This window comes from Triturus cristatus, chromosome 6, assembly GCF_964204655.1.
Source record: "Triturus cristatus chromosome 6, aTriCri1.1, whole genome shotgun sequence".
In the NCBI taxonomy this organism is placed as follows: Eukaryota; Metazoa; Chordata; class Amphibia; order Caudata; family Salamandridae; genus Triturus; species Triturus cristatus.
The window spans coordinates 883145618-883171135 of record NC_140589.1 but is presented as its reverse complement, the minus strand read 5'-3'; the positions used below and the strand labels follow the sequence as shown (position 1 = coordinate 883171135).

The 25518-nt window shown below is 46.0% G+C and overlaps 25 non-coding genes across 25 annotated transcripts; 12 read left to right on the top strand and 13 right to left on the bottom strand.

Annotated features, from left to right (window-relative positions):
• The first annotated feature begins 357 nt into the window (after positions 1 to 357).
• On the top strand, positions 358 to 430 carry TRNAR-ACG (transfer RNA arginine (anticodon ACG)). Its single transcript has one exon. It is a non-coding gene; the product is annotated as a tRNA-Arg (tRNA).
• Positions 431 to 1437: 1007 nt separating this feature from the next.
• LOC146819208 (U6 spliceosomal RNA) lies at positions 1438 to 1544 on the bottom strand. Its single transcript, XR_014963978.1, has one exon. It is a non-coding gene; the product is annotated as a U6 spliceosomal RNA (small nuclear RNA).
• Positions 1545 to 2320: 776 nt separating this feature from the next.
• TRNAR-ACG (transfer RNA arginine (anticodon ACG)) lies at positions 2321 to 2393 on the top strand. Its single transcript has one exon. It is a non-coding gene; the product is annotated as a tRNA-Arg (tRNA).
• Positions 2394 to 3400: 1007 nt separating this feature from the next.
• Positions 3401 to 3507, bottom strand: LOC146819206 (U6 spliceosomal RNA). Its single transcript, XR_014963977.1, has one exon. It is a non-coding gene; the product is annotated as a U6 spliceosomal RNA (small nuclear RNA).
• A 1854-nt stretch (positions 3508 to 5361) lies between these two features.
• LOC146819205 (U6 spliceosomal RNA) lies at positions 5362 to 5468 on the bottom strand. Its single transcript, XR_014963976.1, has one exon. It is a non-coding gene; the product is annotated as a U6 spliceosomal RNA (small nuclear RNA).
• Positions 5469 to 6242: 774 nt separating this feature from the next.
• TRNAR-ACG (transfer RNA arginine (anticodon ACG)) lies at positions 6243 to 6315 on the top strand. The gene has a single exon. It is a non-coding gene; the product is annotated as a tRNA-Arg (tRNA).
• A 1007-nt stretch (positions 6316 to 7322) lies between these two features.
• Positions 7323 to 7429, bottom strand: LOC146819203 (U6 spliceosomal RNA). Its single transcript, XR_014963975.1, has one exon. It is a non-coding gene; the product is annotated as a U6 spliceosomal RNA (small nuclear RNA).
• A 774-nt stretch (positions 7430 to 8203) lies between these two features.
• Positions 8204 to 8276, top strand: TRNAR-ACG (transfer RNA arginine (anticodon ACG)). Its single transcript has one exon. It is a non-coding gene; the product is annotated as a tRNA-Arg (tRNA).
• Positions 8277 to 9283: 1007 nt separating this feature from the next.
• Positions 9284 to 9390, bottom strand: LOC146819201 (U6 spliceosomal RNA). The gene has a single exon (XR_014963974.1). It is a non-coding gene; the product is annotated as a U6 spliceosomal RNA (small nuclear RNA).
• A 766-nt stretch (positions 9391 to 10156) lies between these two features.
• On the top strand, positions 10157 to 10229 carry TRNAR-ACG (transfer RNA arginine (anticodon ACG)). The gene has a single exon. It is a non-coding gene; the product is annotated as a tRNA-Arg (tRNA).
• Positions 10230 to 11236: 1007 nt separating this feature from the next.
• Positions 11237 to 11343, bottom strand: LOC146819199 (U6 spliceosomal RNA). The gene has a single exon (XR_014964505.1). It is a non-coding gene; the product is annotated as a U6 spliceosomal RNA (small nuclear RNA).
• Positions 11344 to 12117: 774 nt separating this feature from the next.
• TRNAR-ACG (transfer RNA arginine (anticodon ACG)) lies at positions 12118 to 12190 on the top strand. The gene has a single exon. It is a non-coding gene; the product is annotated as a tRNA-Arg (tRNA).
• A 1007-nt stretch (positions 12191 to 13197) lies between these two features.
• LOC146819197 (U6 spliceosomal RNA) lies at positions 13198 to 13304 on the bottom strand. Its single transcript, XR_014963973.1, has one exon. It is a non-coding gene; the product is annotated as a U6 spliceosomal RNA (small nuclear RNA).
• Positions 13305 to 14078: 774 nt separating this feature from the next.
• On the top strand, positions 14079 to 14151 carry TRNAR-ACG (transfer RNA arginine (anticodon ACG)). Its single transcript has one exon. It is a non-coding gene; the product is annotated as a tRNA-Arg (tRNA).
• Positions 14152 to 15158: 1007 nt separating this feature from the next.
• Positions 15159 to 15265, bottom strand: LOC146819195 (U6 spliceosomal RNA). Its single transcript, XR_014963971.1, has one exon. It is a non-coding gene; the product is annotated as a U6 spliceosomal RNA (small nuclear RNA).
• Positions 15266 to 16037: 772 nt separating this feature from the next.
• Positions 16038 to 16110, top strand: TRNAR-ACG (transfer RNA arginine (anticodon ACG)). Its single transcript has one exon. It is a non-coding gene; the product is annotated as a tRNA-Arg (tRNA).
• A 1007-nt stretch (positions 16111 to 17117) lies between these two features.
• LOC146819193 (U6 spliceosomal RNA) lies at positions 17118 to 17224 on the bottom strand. The gene has a single exon (XR_014963970.1). It is a non-coding gene; the product is annotated as a U6 spliceosomal RNA (small nuclear RNA).
• Positions 17225 to 17998: 774 nt separating this feature from the next.
• TRNAR-ACG (transfer RNA arginine (anticodon ACG)) lies at positions 17999 to 18071 on the top strand. The gene has a single exon. It is a non-coding gene; the product is annotated as a tRNA-Arg (tRNA).
• A 1007-nt stretch (positions 18072 to 19078) lies between these two features.
• On the bottom strand, positions 19079 to 19185 carry LOC146819191 (U6 spliceosomal RNA). Its single transcript, XR_014963969.1, has one exon. It is a non-coding gene; the product is annotated as a U6 spliceosomal RNA (small nuclear RNA).
• A 772-nt stretch (positions 19186 to 19957) lies between these two features.
• TRNAR-ACG (transfer RNA arginine (anticodon ACG)) lies at positions 19958 to 20030 on the top strand. Its single transcript has one exon. It is a non-coding gene; the product is annotated as a tRNA-Arg (tRNA).
• Positions 20031 to 21027: 997 nt separating this feature from the next.
• On the bottom strand, positions 21028 to 21134 carry LOC146819189 (U6 spliceosomal RNA). Its single transcript, XR_014964395.1, has one exon. It is a non-coding gene; the product is annotated as a U6 spliceosomal RNA (small nuclear RNA).
• Positions 21135 to 21906: 772 nt separating this feature from the next.
• TRNAR-ACG (transfer RNA arginine (anticodon ACG)) lies at positions 21907 to 21979 on the top strand. The gene has a single exon. It is a non-coding gene; the product is annotated as a tRNA-Arg (tRNA).
• A 997-nt stretch (positions 21980 to 22976) lies between these two features.
• On the bottom strand, positions 22977 to 23083 carry LOC146819187 (U6 spliceosomal RNA). The gene has a single exon (XR_014964394.1). It is a non-coding gene; the product is annotated as a U6 spliceosomal RNA (small nuclear RNA).
• Positions 23084 to 23851: 768 nt separating this feature from the next.
• Positions 23852 to 23924, top strand: TRNAR-ACG (transfer RNA arginine (anticodon ACG)). The gene has a single exon. It is a non-coding gene; the product is annotated as a tRNA-Arg (tRNA).
• A 1013-nt stretch (positions 23925 to 24937) lies between these two features.
• Positions 24938 to 25044, bottom strand: LOC146819185 (U6 spliceosomal RNA). The gene has a single exon (XR_014963968.1). It is a non-coding gene; the product is annotated as a U6 spliceosomal RNA (small nuclear RNA).
• Between the last annotated feature and the right edge of the window lie 474 nt (positions 25045 to 25518).

Below are 25518 nucleotides of genomic sequence, written 5' to 3'. Positions count from 1 at the left end.
TTGTTGTACCCGCCTGCTGATTAAGGAGTCCTCAAGATCAGCTCCACACAGACGTGGAACTGATGATGTTAATGCAGAATATTTAAGAAACTGAGGCTGATCTAAAACATTTCCTTGGACCTAGGACCATTTCCCCTGACTTTTAGGTCCTTCGTCCTCCTAAAGTCCTTTGTATAAGTTAGGAACACCTGACAGAACAGAATTTCAGGAGGTCAGGTGGGTTTACTTGTGTCTTCTGGTTGTGAGCAGTAAACGTGGCTAAAAAGGTTGATGGAATGGTGTTTTAAAACACACACACACACACACACACACAACTTCTGGTCCTCTTAAGGACAAAAGTATGGGTAATCCTACATGGGGCCAGTGGCGCAATGGATAACGCGTCTGACTACGGATCAGAAGATTGTAGGTTCGACTCCTATCTGGCTCGAAAGGGTCATAGGTCCCTGTTTTATGGTATTCCTGTGGAATTCTTATTTACCTCAGACTTGTTGTAGGTTCAATATTCTCGAGCAGGACTCATCCAGCAGTCGTTCCATGGTAGGGCTGCAGTAATAGGACCACGGCTAGTTAAAAGTTTCCCATTTGCTGCTGGATTCTATGTGAAGGCCGTCATGTGGTGTGCTGCTTTTGTATTTCAACATGGGTCTCTGAGTCTCTAAACTAGGAAAAAATCTTGTTGAGAAAAGTGTGTGTGAGAGGGTCTGTGGGTGCAGGCAGGTGTGTGCACTTGAGTGCTGACCCATTTACATGTGTGAGAGGGACAAGCAAATTGCCTGTGGGATGTAGGCCTACAACTGGAACCAAGCAGCCAGGCAGAACCACAGGTAAGGAGAGAGGAAGGCAGTTCATTATTAGAGCAGGATCATGAGCATCTTGCCCTGCTCCCTTCTGCCCCGATCGGCCACGATCGGCCAAGACCTCTCTATTAGGGTGGAGGGTGAACATTTCTTGGACCTCAGAAACTGAGGGATGCAGCGCCGATATGTCCTCCAAGGGCCTAGAGGACCTGGTGCCCAATCATGCCTGGTGTTTTTCAGCTTACCCGACCAATCTGGTTGCAAGGCGGATTTTAACAGTACTGCTGAAAAGGGACTCCCAGACAGCCCTGAGGCCATCATTTGCATAGGCCCTCCCCTTCTCTTTCTCTTGCTTCCCACAAAGCAACGCATCGCTGGCAGCAGTATAGATTTGGGGGTTGTGAAGAATAATGACAGGGAGGCTGAAGAAGGGAAAGAAAAGTCCCAGAAGTCCTGCAGGCTTCCTTGCTAAATGCAGCTGGCCATAGAGTGCACCTTCATTACTGCGAGGTAAATACATTAAAAATGTTGAGGAGAGACAAATTGAAAAATAGATATTAGGAGGAAAGCACTGGAACCTGCTTTATTATTTCAATTAGTCTTGAAAACATAGAACATTTCTCTCCTGAAAGCTGGTAAAAATATGGAACGCTTCACGAATTTGCGTGTCATCCTTGCGCAGGGGCCATGCTAATCTTCTCTGTATCGTTCCAATTTTAGTATATGTGCCGCCGAAGCGAGCACACTTCATTGATGAACCTACAATGTTTATAAACTCTCTAAATCTACGGTCTCTAGACATAGGGTGGCCTGGCAGAGATGCTCGTATGGCCAGTAAGCATTCAAATCTGAGCCAATGGGCAAAAATGCATGAAGAGTAACAATCCATTATTCTTCACTGCATTTGTGGTCCAAGACTTCACCAATTGGAAGTATGTAGATTATGCCAGGGTTGCAAAGGCTCATGGTTCAGGCTACTGACAAGGAACATTGTGACATCATGCTGCCTGTGGAACAGTGATATTAAAGGTGAGACAGCTGCACAGTAGGTTAGGTGAAGGGCTCTGAGAGGTGAAAGGCAGCATGCTTGGGTCCCTGGACAAGGTGAGCCTATGACAAGGTGTCTGAATTTTCGCCTGTATTGTAATATTAAACACTTTATTGTTGTACCCGCCTGCTGATTAAGGAGTCCTCAAGATCAGCTCCACACAGACGTGGAACTGATGATGTTAATGCAGAATATTTAAGAAACTGAGGCTGATCTAAAACATTTCCTTGGACCTAGGACCATTTCCCCTGACTTTTAGGTCCTTCGTCCTCCTAAAGTCCTTTGTATAAGTTAAGAACACCTGACAGAACAGAATTTCAGGAGGTCAGGTGGGTTTACTTGTGTCTTCTGGTTGTGAGCAGTAAACGTGGCTAAAAAGGTTGATGGAATGGTGTTTTAAAACACACACACACACACACACACACACAACTTCTGGTCCTCTTAAGGACAAAAGTATGGGTAATCCTACATGGGGCCAGTGGCGCAATGGATAACGCGTCTGACTACGGATCAGAAGATTGTAGGTTCGACTCCTATCTGGCTCGAAAGGGTCATAGGTCCCTGTTTTATGGTATTCCTGTGGAATTCTTATTTACCTCAGACTTGTTGTAGGTTCAATATTCTCGAGCAGGACTCATCCAGCAGTCGTTCCATGGTAGGGCTGCAGTAATAGGACCACGGCTAGTTAAAAGTTTCCCATTTGCTGCTGGATTCTATGTGAAGGCCGTCATGTGGTGTGCTGCTTTTGTATTTCAACATGGGTCTCTGAGTCTCTAAACTAGGAAAAAATCTTGTTGAGAAAAGTGTGTGTGAGAGGGTCTGTGGGTGCAGGCAGGTGTGTGCACTTGAGTGCTGACCCATTTACATGTGTGAGAGGGACAAGCAAATTGCCTGTGGGATGTAGGCCTACAACTGGAACCAAGCAGCCAGGCAGAACCACAGGTAAGGAGAGAGGAAGGCAGTTCATTATTAGAGCAGGATCATGAGCATCTTGCCCTGCTCCCTTCTGCCCCGATCGGCCCCGATCGGCCAAGACCTCTCTATTAGGGTGGAGGGTGAACATTTCTTGGACCTCAGAAACTGAGGGATGCAGCGCCGATATGTCCTCCAAGGGCCTAGAGGACCTGGTGCCCAATCATGCCTGGTGTTTTTCAGCTTACCCGACCAATCTGGTTGCAAGGCGGATTTTAACAGTACTGCTGAAAAGGGACTCCCAGACAGCCCTGAGGCCATCATTTGCATAGGCCCTCCCCTTCTCTTTCTCTTGCTTCCCACAAAGCAACGCATCGCTGGCAGCAGTATAGATTTGGGGGTTGTGAAGAATAATGACAGGGAGGCTGAAGAAGGGAAAGAAAAGTCCCAGAAGTCCTGCAGGCTTCCTTGCTAAATGCAGCTGGCCATAGAGTGCACCTTCATTACTGCGAGGTAAATACATTAAAAATGTTGAGGAGAGACAAATTGAAAAATAGATATTAGGAGGAAAGCACTGGAACCTGCTTTATTATTTCAATTAGTCTTGAAAACATAGAACATTTCTCTCCTGAAAGCTGGTAAAAATATGGAACGCTTCACGAATTTGCGTGTCATCCTTGCGCAGGGGCCATGCTAATCTTCTCTGTATCGTTCCAATTTTAGTATATGTGCCGCCGAAGCGAGCACACTTCATTGATGAACCTACAATGTTTATAAACTCTCTAAATCTACGGTCTCTAGACATAGGGTGGCCTGGCAGAGATGCTCGTATGGCCAGTAAGCATTCAAATCTGAGCCAATGGGCAAAAATGCATGAAGAGTAACAATCCATTATTCTTCACTGCATTTGTGGTCCAAGACTTCACCAATTGGAAGTATGTAGATTATGCCAGGGTTGCAAAGGCTCATGGTTCAGGCTACTGACAAGGAACATTGTGACATCATGCTGCCTGTGGAACAGTGATATTAAAGGTGAGACAGCTGCACAGTAGGTTAGGTGAAGGGCTCTGAGAGGTGAAAGGCAGCATGCTTGGGTCCCTGGACAAGGTGAGCCTATGACAAGGTGTCTGAATTTTCGCCTGTATTGTAATATTAAACACTTTATTGTTGTACCCGCCTGCTGATTAAGGAGTCCTCAAGATCAGCTCCACACAGACGTGGAACTGATGATGTTAATGCAGAATATTTAAGAAACTGAGGCTGATCTAAAACATTTCCTTGGACCTAGGACCATTTCCCCTGACTTTTAGGTCCTTCGTCCTCCTAAAGTCCTTTGTATAAGTTAGGAACACCTGACAGAACAGAATTTCAGGAGGTCAGGTGGGTTTACTTGTGTCTTCTGGTTGTGAGCAGTAAACGTGGCTAAAAAGGTTGATGGAATGGTGTTTTAAAACACACACACACACACACACACACAACTTCTGGTCCTCTTAAGGACAAAAGTATGGGTAATCCTACATGTGGCCAGTGGCGCAATGGATAACGCGTCTGACTACGGATCAGAAGATTGTAGGTTCGACTCCTATCTGGCTCGAAAGGGTCATAGGTCCCTGTTTTATGGTATTCCTGTGGAATTCTTATTTACCTCAGACTTGTTGTAGGTTCAATATTCTCGAGCAGGACTCATCCAGCAGTCGTTCCATGGTAGGGCTGCAGTAATAGGACCACGGCTAGTTAAAAGTTTCCCATTTGCTGCTGGATTCTATGTGAAGGCCGTCATGTGGTGTGCTGCTTTTGTATTTCAACATGGGTCTCTGAGTCTCTAAACTAGGAAAAAATCTTGTTGAGAAAAGTGTGTGTGAGAGGGTCTGTGGGTGCAGGCAGGTGTGTGCACTTGAGTGCTGACCCATTTACATGTGTGAGAGGGACAAGCAAATTGCCTGTGGGATGTAGGCCTACAACTGGAACCAAGCAGCCAGGCAGAACCACAGGTAAGGAGAGAGGAAGGCAGTTCATTATTAGAGCAGGATCATGAGCATCTTGCCCTGCTCCCTTCTGCCCCGATCGGCCCCGATCGGCCAAGACCTCTCTATTAGGGTGGAGGGTGAACATTTCTTGGACCTCAGAAACTGAGGGATGCAGCGCCGATATGTCCTCCAAGGGCCTAGAGGACCTGGTGCCCAATCATGCCTGGTGTTTTTCAGCTTACCCGACCAATCTGGTTGCAAGGCGGATTTTAACAGTACTGCTGAAAAGGGACTCCCAGACAGCCCTGAGGCCATCATTTGCATAGGCCCTCCCCTTCTCTTTCTCTTGCTTCCCACAAAGCAACGCATCGCTGGCAGCAGTATAGATTTGGGGGTTGTGAAGAATAATGACAGGGAGGCTGAAGAAGGGAAAGAAAAGTCCCAGAAGTCCTGCAGGCTTCCTTGCTAAATGCAGCTGGCCATAGAGTGCACCTTCATTACTGCGAGGTAAATACATTAAAAATGTTGAGGAGAGACAAATTGAAAAATAGATATTAGGAGGAAAGCACTGGAACCTGCTTTATTATTTCAATTAGTCTTGAAAACATAGAACATTTCTCTCCTGAAAGCTGGTAAAAATATGGAACGCTTCACGAATTTGCGTGTCATCCTTGCGCAGGGGCCATGCTAATCTTCTCTGTATCGTTCCAATTTTAGTATATGTGCCGCCGAAGCGAGCACACTTCATTGATGAACCTACAATGTTTATAAACTCTCTAAATCTACGGTCTCTAGACATAGGGTGGCCTGGCAGAGATGCTCGTATGGCCAGTAAGCATTCAAATCTGAGCCAATGGGCAAAAATGCATGAAGAGTAACAATCCATTATTCTTCACTGCATTTGTGGTCCAAGACTTCACCAATTGGAAGTATGTAGATTATGCCAGGGTTGCAAAGGCTCATGGTTCAGGCTACTGACAAGGAACATTGTGACATCATGCTGCCTGTGGAACAGTGATATTAAAGGTGAGACAGCTGCACAGTAGGTTAGGTGAAGGGCTCTGAGAGGTGAAAGGCAGCATGCTTGGGTCCCTGGACAAGGTGAGCCTATGACAAGGTGTCTGAATTTTCGCCTGTATTGTAATATTAAACACTTTATTGTTGTACCCGCCTGCTGATTAAGGAGTCCTCAAGATCAGCTCCACACAGACGTGGAACTGATGATGTTAATGCAGAATATTTAAGAAACTGAGGCTGATCTAAAACATTTCCTTGGACCTAGGACCATTTCCCCTGACTTTTAGGTCCTTCGTCCTCCTAAAGTCCTTTGTATAAGTTAGGAACACCTGACAGAACAGAATTTCAGGAGGTCAGGTGGGTTTACTTGTGTCTTCTGGTTGTGAGCAGTAAACGTGGCTAAAAAGGTTGATGGAATGGTGTTTTAAAACACACACACACACACACACACACAACTTCTGGTCCTCTTAAGGACAAAAGTATGGGTAATCCTACATGGGGCCAGTGGCGCAATGGATAACGCGTCTGACTACGGATCAGAAGATTGTAGGTTCAACTCCTATCTGGCTCGAAAGGGTCATAGGTCCCTGTTTTATGGTATTCCTGTGGAATTCTTATTTACCTCAGACTTGTTGTAGGTTCAATATTCTCGAGCAGGACTCATCCAGCAGTCGTTCCATGGTAGGGCTGCAGTAATAGGACCACGGCTAGTTAAAAGTTTCCCATTTGCTGCTGGATTCTATGTGAAGGCCGTCATGTGGTGTGCTGCTTTTGTATTTCAACATGGGTCTCTGAGTCTCTAAACTAGGAAAAAATCTTGTTGAGAAAAGTGTGTGTGAGAGGGTCTGTGGGTGCAGGCAGGTGTGTGCACTTGAGTGCTGACCCATTTACATGTGTGAGAGGGACAAGCAAATTGCCTGTGGGATGTAGGCCTACAACTGGAACCAAGCAGCCAGGCAGAACCACAGGTAAGGAGAGAGGAAGGCAGTTCATTATTAGAGCAGGATCATGAGCATCTTGCCCTGCTCCCTTCTGCCCCGATCGGCCCCGATCGACCAAGACCTCTCTATTAGGGTGGAGGGTGAACATTTCTTGGACCTCAGAAACTGAGGGATGCAGCGCCGATATGTCCTCCAAGGGCCTAGAGGACCTGGTGCCCAATCATGCCTGGTGTTTTTCAGCTTACCCGACCAATCTGGTTGCAAGGCGGATTTTAACAGTACTGCTGAAAAGGGACTCCCAGACAGCCCTGAGGCCATCATTTGCATAGGCCCTCCCCTTCTCTTTCTCTTGCTTCCCACAAAGCAACGCATCGCTGGCAGCAGTATAGATTTGGGGGTTGTGAAGAATAATGACAGGGAGGCTGAAGAAGGAAAAGAAAAGTCCCAGAAGTCCTGCAGGCTTCCTTGCTAAATGCAGCTGGCCATAGAGTGCACCTTCATTACTGCGAGGTAAATACATTAAAAATGTTGAGGAGAGACAAATTGAAAAATAGATATTAGGAGGAAAGCACTGGAACCTGCTTTATTATTTCAATTAGTCTTGAAAACATAGAACATTTCTCTCCTGAAAGCTGGTAAAAATATGGAACGCTTCACGAATTTGCGTGTCATCCTTGCGCAGGGGCCATGCTAATCTTCTCTGTATCGTTCCAATTTTAGTATATGTGCCGCCGAAGCGAGCACACTTCATTGATGAACCTACAATGTTTATAAACTCTCTAAATCTACGGTCTCTAGACATAGGGTGGCCTGGCAGAGATGCTCGTATGGCCAGTAAGCATTCAAATCTGAGCCAATGGGCAAAAATGCATGAAGAGTAACAATCCATTATTCTTCACTGCATTTGTGGTCCAAGACTTCACCAATTGGAAGTATGTAGATTATGCCAGGGTTGCAAAGGCTCATGGTTCAGGCTACTGACAAGGAACATTGTGACATCATGCTGCCTGTGGAACAGTGATATTAAAGGTGAGACAGCTGCACAGTAGGTTAGGTGAAGGGCTCTGAGAGGTGAAAGGCAGCATGCTTGGGTCCCTGGACAAGGTGAGCCTATGACAAGGTGTCTGAATTTTCGCCTGTATTGTAATATTAAACACTTTATTGTTGTACCCGCCTGCTGATTAAGGAGTCCTCAAGATCAGCTCCACACAGACGTGGAACTGATGATGTTAATGCAGAATATTTAAGAAACTGAGGCTGATCTGAAACATTTCCTTGGACCTAGGACCATTTCCCCTGACTTTTAGGTCCTTCGTCCTCCTAAAGTCCTTTGTATAAGTTAGGAACACCTGACAGAACAGAATTTCAGGAGGTCAGGTGGGTTTACTTGTGTCTTCTGGTTGTGAGCAGTAAACGTGGCTAAAAAGGTTGATGGAATGGTGTTTTAAAACACACACACACACACACACACACAACTTCTGGTCCTCTTAAGGACAAAAGTATGGGTAATCCTACATGGGGCCAGTGGCGCAATGGATAACGCGTCTGACTACGGATCAGAAGATTGTAGGTTCGACTCCTATCTGGCTCGAAAGGGTCATAGGTCCCTGTTTTATGGTATTCCTGTGGAATTCTTATTTACCTCAGACTTGTTGTAGGTTCAATATTCTCGAGCAGGACTCATCCAGCAGTCGTTCCATGGTAGGGCTGCAGTAATAGGACCACGGCTAGTTAAAAGTTTCCCATTTGCTGCTGGATTCTATGTGAAGGCCGTCATGTGGTGTGCTGCTTTTGTATTTCAACATGGGTCTCTGAGTCTCTAAACTAGGAAAAAATCTTGTTGAGAAAAGTGTGTGTGAGAGGGTCTGTGGGTGCAGGCAGGTGTGTGCACTTGAGTGCTGACCCATTTACATGTGTGAGAGGGACAAGCAAATTGCCTGTGGGATGTAGGCCTACAACTGGAACCAAGCAGCCAGGCAGAACCACAGGTAAGGAGAGAGGAAGGCAGTTCATTATTAGAGCAGGATCATGAGCATCTTGCCCTGCTCCCTTCTGCCCCGATCGGCCCCGATCGGCCAAGACCTCTCTATTAGGGTGGAGGGTGAACATTTCTTGGACCTCAGAAACTGAGGGATGCAGCGCCGATATGTCCTCCAAGGGCCTAGAGGACCTGGTGCCCAATCATGCCTGGTGTTTTTCAGCTTACCCGACCAATCTGGTTGCAAGGCGGATTTTAACAGTACTGCTGAAAAGGGACTCCCAGACAGCCCTGAGGCCATCATTTGCATAGGCCCTCCCCTTCTCTTTCTCTTGCTTCCCACAAAGCAACGCATCGCTGGCAGCAGTATAGATTTGGGGGTTGTGAAGAATAATGACAGGGAGGCTGAAGAAGGGAAAGAAAAGTCCCAGAAGTCCTGCAGGCTTCCTTGCTAAATGCAGCTGGCCATAGAGTGCACCTTCATTACTGCGAGGTAAATACATTAAAAATGTTGAGGAGAGACAAATTGAAAAATAGATATTAGGAGGAAAGCACTGGAACCTGCTTTATTATTTCAATTAGTCTTGAAAACATAGAACATTTCTCTCCTGAAAGCTGGTAAAAATATGGAACGCTTCACGAATTTGCGTGTCATCCTTGCGCAGGGGCCATGCTAATCTTCTCTGTATCGTTCCAATTTTAGTATATGTGCCGCCGAAGCGAGCACACTTCATTGATGAACCTACAATGTTTATAAACTCTCTAAATCTACGGTCTCTAGACATAGGGTGGCCTGGCAGAGATGCTCGTATGGCCAGTAAGCATTCAAATCTGAGCCAATGGGCAAAAATGCATGAAGAGTAACAATCCATTATTCTTCACTGCATTTGTGGTCCAAGACTTCACCAATTGGAAGTATGTAGATTATGCCAGGGTTGCAAAGGCTCATGGTTCAGGCTACTGACAAGGAACATTGTGACATCATGCTGCCTGTGGAACAGTGATATTAAAGGTGAGACAGCTGCACAGTAGGTTAGGTGAAGGGCTCTGAGAGGTGAAAGGCAGCATGCTTGGGTCCCTGGACAAGGTGAGCCTATGACAAGGTGTCTGAATTTTCGCCTGTATTGTAATATTAAACACTTTATTGTTGTACCCGCCTGCTGATTAAGGAGTCCTCAAGATCAGCTCCACACAGACGTGGAACTGATGATGTTAATGCAGAATATTTAAGAAACTGAGGCTGATCTAAAACATTTCCTTGGACCTAGGACCATTTCCCCTGACTTTTAGGTCCTTCGTCCTCCTAAAGTCCTTTGTATAAGTTAGGAACACCTGACAGAACAGAATTTCAGGAGGTCAGGTGGGTTTACTTGTGTCTTCTGGTTGTGAGCAGTAAACGTGGCTAAAAAGGTTGATGGAATGGTGTTTTAAAACACACACACACACACAACTTCTGGTCCTCTTAAGGACAAAAGTATGGGTAATCCTACATGGGGCCAGTGGCGCAATGGATAACGCGTCTGACTACGGATCAGAAGATTGTAGGTTCGACTCCTATCTGGCTCGAAAGGGTCATAGGTCCCTGTTTTATGGTATTCCTGTGGAATTCTTATTTACCTCAGACTTGTTGTAGGTTCAATATTCTCGAGCAGGACTCATCCAGCAGTCGTTCCATGGTAGGGCTGCAGTAATAGGACCACGGCTAGTTAAAAGTTTCCCATTTGCTGCTGGATTCTATGTGAAGGCCGTCATGTGGTGTGCTGCTTTTGTATTTCAACATGGGTCTCTGAGTCTCTAAACTAGGAAAAAATCTTGTTGAGAAAAGTGTGTGTGAGAGGGTCTGTGGGTGCAGGCAGGTGTGTGCACTTGAGTGCTGACCCATTTACATGTGTGAGAGGGACAAGCAAATTGCCTGTGGGATGTAGGCCTACAACTGGAACCAAGCAGCCAGGCAGAACCACAGGTAAGGAGAGAGGAAGGCAGTTCATTATTAGAGCAGGATCATGAGCATCTTGCCCTGCTCCCTTCTGCCCCAATCGGCCACGATCGGCCAAGACCTCTCTATTAGGGTGGAGGGTGAACATTTCTTGGACCTCAGAAACTGAGGGATGCAGCGCCGATATGTCCTCCAAGGGCCTAGAGGACCTGGTGCCCAATCATGCCTGGTGTTTTTCAGCTTACCCGACCAATCTGGTTGCAAGGCGGATTTTAACAGTACTGCTGAAAAGGGACTCCCAGACAGCCCTGAGGCCATCATTTGCATAGGCCCTCCCCTTCTCTTTCTCTTGCTTCCCACAAAGCAACGCATCGCTGGCAGCAGTATAGATTTGGGGGTTGTGAAGAATAATGACAGGGAGGCTGAAGAAGGGAAAGAAAAGTCCCAGAAGTCCTGCAGGCTTCCTTGCTAAATGCAGCTGGCCATAGAGTGCACCTTCATTACTGCGAGGTAAATACATTAAAAATGTTGAGGAGAGACAAATTGAAAAATAGATATTAGGAGGAAAGCACTGGAACCTGCTTTATTATTTCAATTAGTCTTGAAAACATAGAACATTTCTCTCCTGAAAGCTGGTAAAAATATGGAACGCTTCACGAATTTGCGTGTCATCCTTGCGCAGGGGCCATGCTAATCTTCTCTGTATCGTTCCAATTGTAGTATATGTGCCGCCGAAGCGAGCACACTTCACTGATGAACCTACAATGTTTATAAACTCTCTAAATCTACGGTCTCTAGACATAGGGTGGCCTGGCAGAGATGCTCGTATGGCCAGTAAGCATTCAAATCTGAGCCAATGGGCAAAAATGCATGAAGAGTAACAATCCATTATTCTTCACTGCATTTGTGGTCCAAGACTTCACCAATTGGAAGTATGTAGATTATGCCAGGGTTGCAAAGGCTCATGGTTCAGGCTACTGACAAGGAACATTGTGACATCATGCTGCCTGTGGAACAGTGATATTAAAGGTGAGACAGCTGCACAGTAGGTTAGGTGAAGGACTCTGAGAGGTGAAAGGCAGCATGCTTGGGTCCCTGGACAAGGTGAGCCTATGACAAGGTGTCTGAATTTTCGCCTGTATTGTAATATTAAACACTTTATTGTTGTACCCGCCTGCTGATTAAGGAGTCCTCAAGATCAGCTCCACACAGACGTGGAACTGATGATGTTAATGCAGAATATTTAAGAAACTGAGGCTGATCTAAAACATTTCCTTGGACCTAGGACCATTTCCCCTGACTTTTAGGTCCTTCGTCCTCCTAAAGTCCTTTGTATAAGTTAGGAACACCTGACAGAACAGAATTTCAGGAGGTCAGGTGGGTTTACTTGTGTCTTCTGGTTGTGAGCAGTAAACGTGGCTAAAAAGGTTGATGGAATGGTGTTTTAAAACACACACACACACACACACACACAACTTCTGGTCCTCTTAAGGACAAAAGTATGGGTAATCCTACATGGGGCCAGTGGCGCAATGGATAACGCGTCTGACTACGGATCAGAAGATTGTAGGTTCGACTCCTATCTGGCTCGAAAGGGTCATAGGTCCCTATTTTATGGTATTCCTGTGGAATTCTTATTTACCTCAGACTTGTTGTAGGTTCAATATTCTCGAGCAGGACTCATCCAGCAGTCGTTCCATGGTAGGGCTGCAGTAATAGGACCACGGCTAGTTAAAAGTTTCCCATTTGCTGCTGGATTCTATGTGAAGGCCGTCATGTGGTGTGCTGCTTTTGTATTTCAACATGGGTCTCTGAGTCTCTAAACTAGGAAAAAATCTTGTTGAGAAAAGTGTGTGTGAGAGGGTCTGTGGGTGCAGGCAGGTGTGTGCACTTGAGTGCTGACCCATTTACATGTGTGAGAGGGACAAGCAAATTGCCTGTGGGATGTAGGCCTACAACTGGAACCAAGCAGCCAGGCAGAACCACAGGTAAAGAGAGAGGAAGGCAGTTCATTATTAGAGCAGGATCATGAGCATCTTGCCCTGCTCCCTTCTGCCCCGATCGGCCCCGATCGGCCAAGACCTCTCTATTAGGGTGGAGGGTGAACATTTCTTGGACCTCAGAAACTGAGGGATGCAGCGCCGATATGTCCTCCAAGGGCCTAGAGGACCTGGTGCCCAATCATGCCTGGTGTTTTTCAGCTTACCCGACCAATCTGGTTGCAAGGCGGATTTTAACAGTACTGCTGAAAAGGGACTCCCAGACAGCCCTGAGGCCATCATTTGCATAGGCCCTCCCCTTCTCTTTCTCTTGCTTCCCACAAAGCAACGCATCGCTGGCAGCAGTATAGATTTGGGGGTTGTGAAGAATAATGACAGGGAGGCTGAAGAAGGGAAAGAAAAGTCCCAGAAGTCCTGCAGGCTTCCTTGCTAAATGCAGCTGGCCATAGAGTGCACCTTCATTACTGCGAGGTAAATACATTAAAAATGTTGAGGAGAGACAAATTGAAAAATAGATATTAGGAGGAAAGCACTGGAACCTGCTTTATTATTTCAATTAGTCTTGAAAACATAGAACATTTCTCTTCTGAAAGCTGGTAAAAATATGGAACGCTTCACGAATTTGCGTGTCATCCTTGCGCAGGGGCCATGCTAATCTTCTCTGTATCGTTCCAATTTTAGTATATGTGCCGCCGAAGCGAGCACACTTCATTGATGAACCTACAATGTTTATAAACTCTCTAAATCTACGGTCTCTAGACATAGGGTGGCCTGGCAGAGATGCTCGTATGGCCAGTAAGCATTCAAATCTGAGCCAATGGGCAAAAATGCATGAAGAGTAACAATCCATTATTCTTCACTGCATTTGTGGTCCAAGACTTCACCAATTGGAAGTATGTAGATTATGCCAGGGTTGCAAAGGCTCATGGTTCAGGCTACTGACAAGGAACATTGTGACATCATGCTGCCTGTGGAACAGTGATATTAAAGGTGAGACAGCTGCACAGTAGGTTAGGTGAAGGGCTCTGAGAGGTGAAAGGCAGCATGCTTGGGTCCCTGGACAAGGTGAGCCTATGACAAGGTGTCTGAATTTTCGCCTGTATTGTAATATTAAACACTTTATTGTTGTACCCGCCTGCTGATTAAGGAGTCCTCAAGATCAGCTCCACACAGACGTGGAACTGATGATGTTAATGCAGAATATTTAAGAAACTGAGGCTGATCTAAAACATTTCCTTGGACCTAGGACCATTTCCCCTGACTTTTAGGTCCTTCGTCCTCCTAAAGTCCTTTGTATAAGTTAGGAACACCTGACAGAACAGAATTTCAGGAGGTCAGGTGGGTTTACTTGTGTCTTCTGGTTGTGAGCAGTAAACGTGGCTAAAAAGGTTGATGGAATGGTGTTTTAAAACACACACACACACACACACACACAACTTCTGGTCCTCTTAAGGACAAAAGTATGGGTAATCCTACATGGGGCCAGTGGCGCAATGGATAACGCGTCTGACTACGGATCAGAAGATTGTAGGTTCGACTCCTATCTGGCTCGAAAGGGTCATAGGTCCCTGTTTTATGGTATTCCTGTGGAATTCTTATTTACCTCAGACTTGTTGTAGGTTCAATATTCTCGAGCAGGACTCATCCAGCAGTCGTTCCATGGTAGGGCTGCAGTAATAGGACCACGGCTAGTTAAAAGTTTCCCATTTGCTGCTGGATTCTATGTGAAGGCCGTCATGTGGTGTGCTGCTTTTGTATTTCAACATGGGTCTCTGAGTCTCTAAACTAGGAAAAAATCTTGTTGAGAAAAGTGTGTGTGAGAGGGTCTGTGGGTGCAGGCAGGTGTGTGCACTTGAGTGCTGACCCATTTACATGTGTGAGAGGGACAAGCAAATTGCCTGTGGGATGTAGGCCTACAACTGGAACCAAGCAGCCAGGCAGAACCACAGGTAAGGAGAGAGGAAGGCAGTTCATTATTAGAGCAGGATCATGAGCATCTTGCCCTGCTCCCTTCTGCCCCAATCGGCCACGATCGGCCAAGACCTCTCTATTAGGGTGGAGGGTGAACATTTCTTGGACCTCAGAAACTGAGGGATGCAGCGCCGATAGGTCCTCCAAGGGCCTAGAGGATCTGGTGCCCAATCATGCCTGGTGTTTTTCAGCTTACCCGACCAATCTGGTTGCAAGGCGGATTTTAACAGTACTGCTGAAAAGGGACTCCCAGACAGCCCTGAGGCCATCATTTGCATAGGCCCTCCCCTTCTCTTTCTCTTGCTTCCCACAAAGCAACGCATCGCTGGCAGCAGTATAGATTTGGGGGTTGTGAAGAATAATGACAGGGAGGCTGAAGAAGGGAAAGAAAAGTCCCAGAAGTCCTGCAGGCTTCCTTGCTAAATGCAGCTGGCCATAGAGTGCACCTTCATTACTGCGAGGTAAATACATAAAAAATGTTGAGGAGAGACAAATTGAAAAATAGATATTAGGAGGAAAGCACTGGAACCTGCTTTATTATTTCAATTAGTCTTGAAAACATAGAACATTTCTCTCCTGAAAGCTGGTAAAAATATGGAACGCTTCACGAATTTGCGTGTCATCCTTGCGCAGGGGCCATGCTAATCTTCTCTGTATCGTTCCAATTTTAGTATATGTGCCGCCGAAGCGAGCACACTTCATTGATGAACCTACAATGTTTATAAACTCTCTAAATCTACGGTCTCTAGACATAGGGTGGCCTGGCAGAGATGCTCGTATGGCCAGTAAGCATTCAAATCTGAGCCAATGGGCAAAAATGCATGAAGAGTAACAATCCATTATTCTTCACTGCATTTGTGGTCCAAGACTTCACCAATTGGAAGTATGTAGATTATGCCAGGGTTGCAAAGGCTCATGGTTCAGGCTACTGACAAGGAACATTGTGACATCATGCTGCCTGTGGAACAGTGATATTAAAGGTGAGACAGCTGCACAGTAGGTTAGGTGAAGGACTCTGAGAGGTGAAAGGCAGCATGCTTGGGTCCCTGGACAAGGTGAGCCTATGACAAGGTGTCTGAATTTTCGCCTGTATTGTAATATTAAACACTTTATTGTTGTACCCGCCTGCTGATTAAGGAGTCCTCAAGATCAGCTCCACACAGACGTGGAACTGATGATGTTAATGCAGAATATTTAAGAAACTGAGGCTGATCTAAAACATTTCCTTGGACCTAGGACCATTTCCCCTGACTTTTAGGTCCTTCGTCCTCCTAAAGTCCTTTGTATAAGTTAGGAACACCTGACAGAACAGAATTTCAGGAGGTCAGGTGGGTTTACTTGTGTCTTCTGGTTGTGAGCAGTAAACGTGGCTAAAAAGGTTGATGGAATGGTGTTTTAAAACACACACACACACACACACACAACTTCTGGTCCTCTTAAGGACAAAAGTATGGGTAATCCTACATGGGGCCAGTGGCGCAATGGATAACGCGTCTGACTACGGATCAGAAGATTGTAGGTTCGACTCCTATCTGGCTCGAAAGGGTCATAGGTCCCTATTTTATGGTATTCCTGTGGAATTCTTATTTACCTCAGACTTGTTGTAGGTTCAATATTCTCGAGCAGGACTCATCCAGCAGTCGTTCCATGGTAGGGCTGCAGTAATAGGACCACGGCTAGTTAAAAGTTTCCCATTTGCTGCTGGATTCTATGTGAAGGCCGTCATGTGGTGTGCTGCTTTTGTATTTCAACATGGGTCTCTGAGTCTCTAAACTAGGAAAAAATCTTGTTGAGAAAAGTGTGTGTGAGAGGTTCTGTGGGTGCAGGCAGGTGTGTGCACTTGAGTGCTGACCCATTTACATGTGTGAGAGGGACAAGCAAATTGCCTGTGGGATGTAGGCCTACAACTGGAACCAAGCAGCCAGGCAGAACCACAGGTAAAGAGAGAGGAAGGCAGTTCATTATTAGAGCAGGATCATGAGCATCTTGCCCTGCTCCCTTCTGCCCCGATCGGCCCCGATCGGCCAAGACCTCTCTATTAGGGTGGAGGGTGAACATTTCTTGGACCTCAGAAACTGAGGGATGCAGCGCCGATATGTCCTCCAAGGGCCTAGAGGACCTGGTGCCCAATCATGCCTGGTGTTTTTCAGCTTACCCGACCAATCTGGTTGCAAGGCGGATTTTAACAGTACTGCTGAAAAGGGACTCCCAGACAGCCCTGAGGCCATCATTTGCATAGGCCCTCCCCTTCTCTTTCTCTTGCTTCCCACAAAGCAACGCATCGCTGGCAGCAGTATAGATTTGGGGGTTGTGAAGAATAATGACAGGGAGGCTGAAGAAGGGAAAGAAAAGTCCCAGAAGTCCTGCAGGCTTCCTTGCTAAATGCAGCTGGCCATAGAGTGCACCTTCATTACTGCGAGGTAAATACATTAAAAATGTTGAGGAGAGACAAATTGAAAAATAGATATTAGGAGGAAAGCACTGGAACCTGCTTTATTATTTCAATTAGTCTTGAAAACATAGAACATTTCTCTTCTGAAAGCTGGTAAAAATATGGAACGCTTCACGAATTTGCGTGTCATCCTTGCGCAGGGGCCATGCTAATCTTCTCTGTATCGTTCCAATTTTAGTATATGTGCCGCCGAAGCGAGCACACTTCATTGATGAACCTACAATGTTTATAAACTCTCTAAATCTACGGTCTCTAGACATAGGGTGGCCTGGCAGAGATGCTCGTATGGCCAGTAAGCATTCAAATCTGAGCCAATGGGCAAAAATGCATGAAGAGTAACAATCCATTATTCTTCACTGCATTTGTGGTCCAAGACTTCACCAATTGGAAGTATGTAGATTATGCCAGGGTTGCAAAGGCTCATGGTTCAGGCTACTGACAAGGAACATTGTGACATCATGCTGCCTGTGGAACAGTGATATTAAAGGTGAGACAGCTGCACAGTAGGTTAGGTGAAGGGCTCTGAGAGGTGAAAGGCAGCATGCTTGGGTCCCTGGACAAGGTGAGCCTATGACAAGGTGTCTGAATTTTCGCCTGTATTGTAATATTAAACACTTTATTGTTGTACCCGCCTGCTGATTAAGGAGTCCTCAAGATCAGCTCCACACAGACGTGGAACTGATGATGTTAATGCAGAATATTTAAGAAACTGAGGCTGATCTAAAACATTTCCTTGGACCTAGGACCATTTCCCCTGACTTTTAGGTCCTTCGTCCTCCTAAAGTCCTTTGTATAAGTTAGGAACACCTGACAGAACAGAATTTCAGGAGGTCAGGTGGGTTTACTTGTGTCTTCTGGTTGTGAGCAGTAAACGTGGCTAAAAAGGTTGATGGAATGGTGTTTTAAAACACACACACACACACACACACACAACTTCTGGTCCTCTTAAGGACAAAAGTATGGGTAATCCTACATGGGGCCAGTGGCGCAATGGATAACGCGTCTGACTACGGATCAGAAGATTGTAGGTTCGACTCCTATCTGGCTCGAAAGGGTCATAGGTCCCTGTTTTATGGTATTCCTGTGGAATTCTTATTTACCTCAGACTTGTTGTAGGTTCAATATTCTCGAGCAGGACTCATCCAGCAGTCGTTCCATGGTAGGGCTGCAGTAATAGGACCACGGCTAGTTAAAAGTTTCCCATTTGCTGCTGGATTCTATGTGAAGGCCGTCATGTGGTGTGCTGCTTTTGTATTTCAACATGGGTCTCTGAGTCTCTAAACTAGGAAAAAATCTTGTTGAGAAAAGTGTGTGTGAGAGGGTCTGTGGGTGCAGGCAGGTGTGTGCACTTGAGTGCTGACCCATTTACATGTGTGAGAGGGACAAGCAAATTGCCTGTGGGATGTAGGCCTACAACTGGAACCAAGCAGCCAGGCAGAACCACAGGTAAGGAGAGAGGAAGGCAGTTCATTATTAGAGCAGGATCATGAGCATCTTGCCCTGCTCCCTTCTGCCCCAATCGGCCACGATCGGCCAAGACCTCTCTATTAGGGTGGAGGGTGAACATTTCTTGGACCTCAGAAACTGAGGGATGCAGCGCCGATATGTCCTCCAAGGGCCTAGAGGACCTGGTGCCCAATCATGCCTGGTGTTTTTCAGCTTACCCGACCAATCTGGTTGCAAGGCGGATTTTAACAGTACTGCTGAAAAGGGACTCCCAGACAGCCCTGAGGCCATCATTTGCATAGGCCCTCCCCTTCTCTTTCTCTTGCTTCCCACAAAGCAACGCATCGCTGGCAGCAGTATAGATTTGGGGGTTGTGAAGAATAATGACAGGGAGGCTGAAGAAGGGAAAGAAAAGTCCCAGAAGTCCTGCAGGCTTCCTTGCTAAATGCAGCTGGCCATAGAGTGCACCTTCATTACTGCGAGGTAAATACATAAAAAATGTTGAGGAGAGACAAATTGAAAAATAGATATTAGGAGGAAAGCACTGGAACCTGCTTTATTATTTCAATTAGTCTTGAAAACATAGAACATTTCTCTCCTGAAAGCTGGTAAAAATATGGAACGCTTCACGAATTTGCGTGTCATCCTTGCGCAGGGGCCATGCTAATCTTCTCTGTATCGTTCCAATTTTAGTATATGTGCCGCCGAAGCGAGCACACTTCATTGATGAACCTACAATGTTTATAAACTCTCTAAATCTACGGTCTCTAGACATAGGGTGGCCTGGCAGAGATGCTCGTATGGCCAGTAAGCATTCAAATCTGAGCCAATGGGCAAAAATGCATGAAGAGTAACAATCCATTATTCTTCACTGCATTTGTGGTCCAAGACTTCACCAATTGGAAGTATGTAGATTATGCCAGGGTTGCAAAGGCTCATGGTTCAGGCTACTGACAAGGAACATTGTGACATCATGCTGCCTGTGGAACAGTGATATTAAAGGTGAGACAGCTGCACAGTAGGTTAGGTGAAGGGCTCTGAGAGGTGAAAGGCAGCATGCTTGGGTCCCTGGACAAGGTGAGCCTATGACAAGGTGTCTGAATTTTCGCCTGTATTGTAATATTAAACACTTTATTGTTGTACCCGCCTGCTGATTAAGGAGTCCTCAAGATCAGCTCCACACAGACGTGGAACTGATGATGTTAATGCAGAATATTTAAGAAACTGAGGCTGATCTAAAACATTTCCTTGGACCTAGGACCATTTCCCCTGACTTTTAGGTCCTTCGTCCTCCTAAAGTCCTTTGTATAAGTTAGGAACACCTGACAGAACAGAATTTCAGGAGGTCAGGTGGGTTTACTTGTGTCTTCTGGTTGTGAGCAGTAAACGTGGCTAAAAAGGTTGATGGAATGGTGTTTTAAAACACACACACACACACACACACAACTTCTGGTCCTCTTAAGGACAAAAGTATGGGTAATCCTACATGGGGCCAGTGGCGCAATGGATAACGCGTCTGACTACGGATCAGAAGATTGTAGGTTCGACTCCTATCTGGCTCGAAAGGGTCATAGGTCCCTGTTTTATGGTATTCCTGTGGAATTCTTATTTACCTCAGACTTGTTGTAGGTTCAATATTCTCGAGCAGGACTCATCCAGCAGTCGTTCCATGGTAGGGCTGCAGTAATAGGACCACGGCTAGTTAAAAGTTTCCCATTTGCTGCTGGATTCTATGTGAAGGCCGTCATGTGGTGTGCTGCTTTTGTATTTCAACATGGGTCTCTGAGTCTCTAAACTAGGAAAAAATCTTGTTGAGAAAAGTGTGTGTGAGAGGGTCTGTGGGTGCAGGCAGGTGTGTGCACTTGAGTGCTGACCCATTTACATGTGTGAGAGGGACAAGCAAATTGCCTGTGGGATGTAGGCCTACAACTGGAACCAAGCAGCCAGGCAGAACCACAGGTAAGGAGAGAGGAAGGCAGTTCATTATTAGAGCAGGATCATGAGCATCTTGCCCTGCTCCCTTCTGCCCCGATCGGCCAAGACCTCTCTATTAGGGTGGAGGGTGAACATTTCTTGGACCTCAGAAACTGAGGGATGCAGCGCCGATATGTCCTCCAAGGGCCTAGAGGACCTGGTGCCCAATCATGCCTGGTGTTTTTCAGCTTACCCGACCAATCTGGTTGCAAGGCGGATTTTAACAGTACTGCTGAAAAGGGACTCCCAGACAGCCCTGAGGCCATCATTTGCATAGGCCCTCCCCTTCTCTTTCTCTTGCTTCCCACAAAGCAACGCATCGCTGGCAGCAGTATAGATTTGGGGGTTGTGAAGAATAATGACAGGGAGGCTGAAGAAGGGAAAGAAAAGTCCCAGAAGTCCTGCAGGCTTCCTTGCTAAATGCAGCTGGCCATAGAGTGCACCTTCATTACTGCGAGGTAAATACATTAAAAATGTTGAGGAGAGACAAATTGAAAAATAGATATTAGGAGGAAAGCACTGGAACCTGCTCTATTATTTCAATTAGTCTTGAAAACATAGAACATTTCTCTCCTGAAAGCTGGTAAAAATATGGAAAGCTTCACGAATTTGCGTGTCATCCTTGCGCAGGGGCCATGCTAATCTTCTCTGTATCGTTCCAATTTTAGTATATGTGCCGCCGAAGCGAGCACACTTCATTGATGAACCTACAATGTTTATAAACTCTCTAAATCTACGGTCTCTAGACATAGGGTGGCCTGGCAGAGATGCTCGTATGGCCAGTAAGCATTCAAATCTGAGCCAATGGGCAAAAATGCATGAAGAGTAACAATCCATTATTCTTCACTGCATTTGTGGTCCAAGACTTCACCAATTGGAAGTATGTAGATTATGCCAGGGTTGCAAAGGCTCATGGTTCAGGCTACTGACAAGGAACATTGTGACATCATGCTGCCTGTGGAACAGTGATATTAAAGGTGAGACAGCTGCACAGTAGGTTAGGTGAAGGGCTCTGAGAGGTGAAAGGCAGCATGCTTGGGTCCCTGGACAAGGTGAGCCTATGACAAGGTGTCTGAATTTTCGCCTGTATTGTAATATTAAACACTTTATTGTTGTACCCGCCTGCTGATTAAGGAGTCCTCAAGATCAGCTCCACACAGACGTGGAACTGATGATGTTAATGCAGAATATTTAAGAAACTGAGGCTGATCTAAAACATTTCCTTGGACCTAGGACCATTTCCCCTGACTTTTAGGTCCTTCGTCCTCCTAAAGTCCTTTGTATAAGTTAGGAACACCTGACAGAACAGAATTTCAGGAGGTCAGGTGGGTTTACTTGTGTCTTCTGGTTGTGAGCAGTAAACGTGGCTAAAAAGGTTGATGGAATGGTGTTTTAAAACACACACACACACACACACACAACTTCTGGTCCTCTTAAGGACAAAAGTATGGGTAATCCTACATGGGGCCAGTGGCGCAATGGATAACGCGTCTGACTACGGATCAGAAGATTGTAGGTTCGACTCCTATCTGGCTCGAAAGGGTCATAGGTCCCTGTTTTATGGTATTCCTGTGGAATTCTTATTTACCTCAGACTTGTTGTAGGTTCAATATTCTCGAGCAGGACTCATCCAGCAGTCGTTCCATGGTAGGGCTGCAGTAATAGGACCACGGCTAGTTAAAAGTTTCCCATTTGCTGCTGGATTCTATGTGAAGGCCGTCATGTGGTGTGCTGCTTTTGTATTTCAACATGGGTCTCTGAGTCTCTAAACTAGGAAAAAATCTTGTTGAGAAAAGTGTGTGTGAGAGGGTCTGTGGGTGCAGGCAGGTGTGTGCACTTGAGTGCTGACCCATTTACATGTGTGAGAGGGACAAGCAAATTGCCTGTGGGATGTAGGCCTACAACTGGAACCAAGCAGCCAGGCAGAACCACAGGTAAGGAGAGAGGAAGGCAGTTCATTATTAGAGCAGGATCATGAGCATCTTGCCCTGCTCCCTTCTGCCCCGATCGGCCAAGACCTCTCTATTAGGGTGGAGGGTGAACATTTCTTGGACCTCAGAAACTGAGGGATGCAGCGCCGATATGTCCTCCAAGGGCCTAGAGGACCTGGTGCCCAATCATGCCTGGTGTTTTTCAGCTTACCCGACCAATCTGGTTGCAAGGCGGATTTTAACAGTACTGCTGAAAAGGGACTCCCAGACAGCCCTGAGGCCATCATTTGCATAGGCCCTCCCCTTCTCTTTCTCTTGCTTCCCACAAAGCAACGCATCGCTGGCAGCAGTATAGATTTGGGGGTTGTGAAGAATAATGACAGGGAGGCTGAAGAAGGGAAAGAAAAGTCCCAGAAGTCCTGCAGGCTTCCTTGCTAAATGCAGCTGGCCATAGAGTGCACCTTCATTACTGCGAGGTAAATACATTAAAAATGTTGAGGAGAGACAAATTGAAAAATAGATATTAGGAGGAAAGCACTGGAACCTGCTTTATTATTTCAATTAGTCTTGAAAACATAGAACATTTCTCTCCTGAAAGCTGGTAAAAATATGGAAAGCTTCACGAATTTGCGTGTCATCCTTGCGCAGGGGCCATGCTAATCTTCTCTGTATCGTTCCAATTTTAGTATATGTGCCGCCGAAGCGAGCACACTTCATTGATGAACCTACAATGTTTATAAACTCTCTAAATCTACGGTCTCTAGACATAGGGTGGCCTGGCAGAGATGCTCGTATGGCCAGTAAGCATTCAAATCTGAGCCAATGGGCAAAAATGCATGAAGAGTAACAATCCATTATTCTTCACTGCATTTGTGGTCCAAGACTTCACCAATTGGAAGTATGTAGATTATGCCAGGGTTGCAAAGGCTCATGGTTCAGGCTACTGACAAGGAACATTGTGACATCATGCTGCCTGTGGAACAGTGATATTAAAGGTGAGACAGCTGCACAGTAGGTTAGGTGAAGGGCTCTGAGAGGTGAAAGGCAGCATGCTTGGGTCCCTGGACAAGGTGAGCCTATGACAAGGTGTCTGAATTTTCGCCTGTATTGTAATATTAAACACTTTATTGTTGTACCCGCCTGCTGATTAAGGAGTCCTCAAGATCAGCTCCACACAGACGTGGAACTGATGATGTTAATGCAGAATATTTAAGAAACTGAGGCTGATCTAAAACATTTCCTTGGACCTAGGACCATTTCCCCTGACTTTTAGGTCCTTCGTCCTCCTAAAGTCCTTTGTATAAGTTAGGAACACCTGACAGAACAGAATTTCAGGAGGTCAGGTGGGTTTACTTGTGTCTTCTGGTTGTGAGCAGTAAACGTGGCTAAAAAGGTTGATGGAATGGTGTTTTAAAACACACACACACACACACAACTTCTGGTCCTCTTAAGGACAAAAGTATGGGTAATCCTACATGGGGCCAGTGGCGCAATGGATAACGCGTCTGACTACGGATCAGAAGATTGTAGGTTCGACTCCTATCTGGCTCGAAAGGGTCATAGGTCCCTGTTTTATGGTATTCCTGTGGAATTCTTATTTACCTCAGACTTGTTGTAGGTTCAATATTCTCGAGCAGGACTCATCCAGCAGTCGTTCCATGGTAGGGCTGCAGTAATAGGACCACGGCTAGTTAAAAGTTTCCCATTTGCTGCTGGATTCTATGTGAAGGCCGTCATGTGGTGTGCTGCTTTTGTATTTCAACATGGGTCTCTGAGTCTCTAAACTAGGAAAAAATCTTGTTGAGAAAAGTGTGTGTGAGAGGGTCTGTGGGTGCAGGCAGGTGTGTGCACTTGAGTGCTGACCCATTTACATGTGTGAGAGGGACAAGCAAATTGCCTGTGGGATGTAGGCCTACAACTGGAACCAAGCAGCCAGGCAGAACCACAGGTAAGGAGAGAGGAAGGCAGTTCATTATTAGAGCAGGATCATGAGCATGAGCATCTTGCCCTGCTCCCTTCTGCCCCGATCGGCCACGATCGGCCAAGACCTCTCTATTAGGGTGGAGGGTGAACATTTCTTGGACCTCAGAAACTGAGGGATGCAGCGCCGATATGTCCTCCAAGGGCCTAGAGGACCTGGTGCCCAATCATGCCTGGTGTTTTTCAGCTTACCCGACCAATCTGGTTGCAAGGCGGATTTTAACAGTACTGCTGAAAAGGGACTCCCAGACAGCCCTGAGGCCATCATTTGCATAGGCCCTCCCCTTCTCTTTCTCTTGCTTCCCACAAAGCAACGCATCGCTGGCAGCAGTATAGATTTGGGGGTTGTGAAGAATAATGACAGGGAGGCTGAAGAAGGGAAAGAAAAGTCCCAGAAGTCCTGCAGGCTTCCTTGCTAAATGCAGCTGGCCATAGAGTGCACCTTCATTACTGCGAGGTAAATACATAAAAAATGTTGAGGAGAGACAAATTGAAAAATAGATATTAGGAGGAAAGCACTGGAACCTGCTTTATTATTTCAATTAGTCTTGAAAACATAGAACATTTCTCTCCTGAAAGCTGGTAAAAATATGGAACGCTTCACGAATTTGCGTGTCATCCTTGCGCAGGGGCCATGCTAATCTTCTCTGTATCGTTCCAATTTTAGTATATGTGCCGCCGAAGCGAGCACACTTCATTGATGAACCTACAATGTTTATAAACTCTCTAAATCTACGGTCTCTAGACATAGGGTGGCCTGGCAGAGATGCTCGTATGGCCAGTAAGCATTCAAATCTGAGCCAATGGGCAAAAATGCATGAAGAGTAACAATCCATTATTCTTCACTGCATTTGTGGTCCAAGACTTCACCAATTGGAAGTATGTAGATTATGCCAGGGTTGCAAAGGCTCATGGTTCAGGCTACTGACAAGGAACATTGTGACATCATGCTGCCTGTGGAACAGTGATATTAAAGGTGAGACAGCTGCACAGTAGGTTAGGTGAAGGGCTCTGAGAGGTGAAAGGCAGCATGCTTGGGTCCCTGGACAAGGTGAGCCTATGACAAGGTGTCTGAATTTTCGCCTGTATTGTAATATTAAACACTTTATTGTTGTACCCGCCTGCTGATTAAGGAGTCCTCAAGATCAGCTCCACACAGACGTGG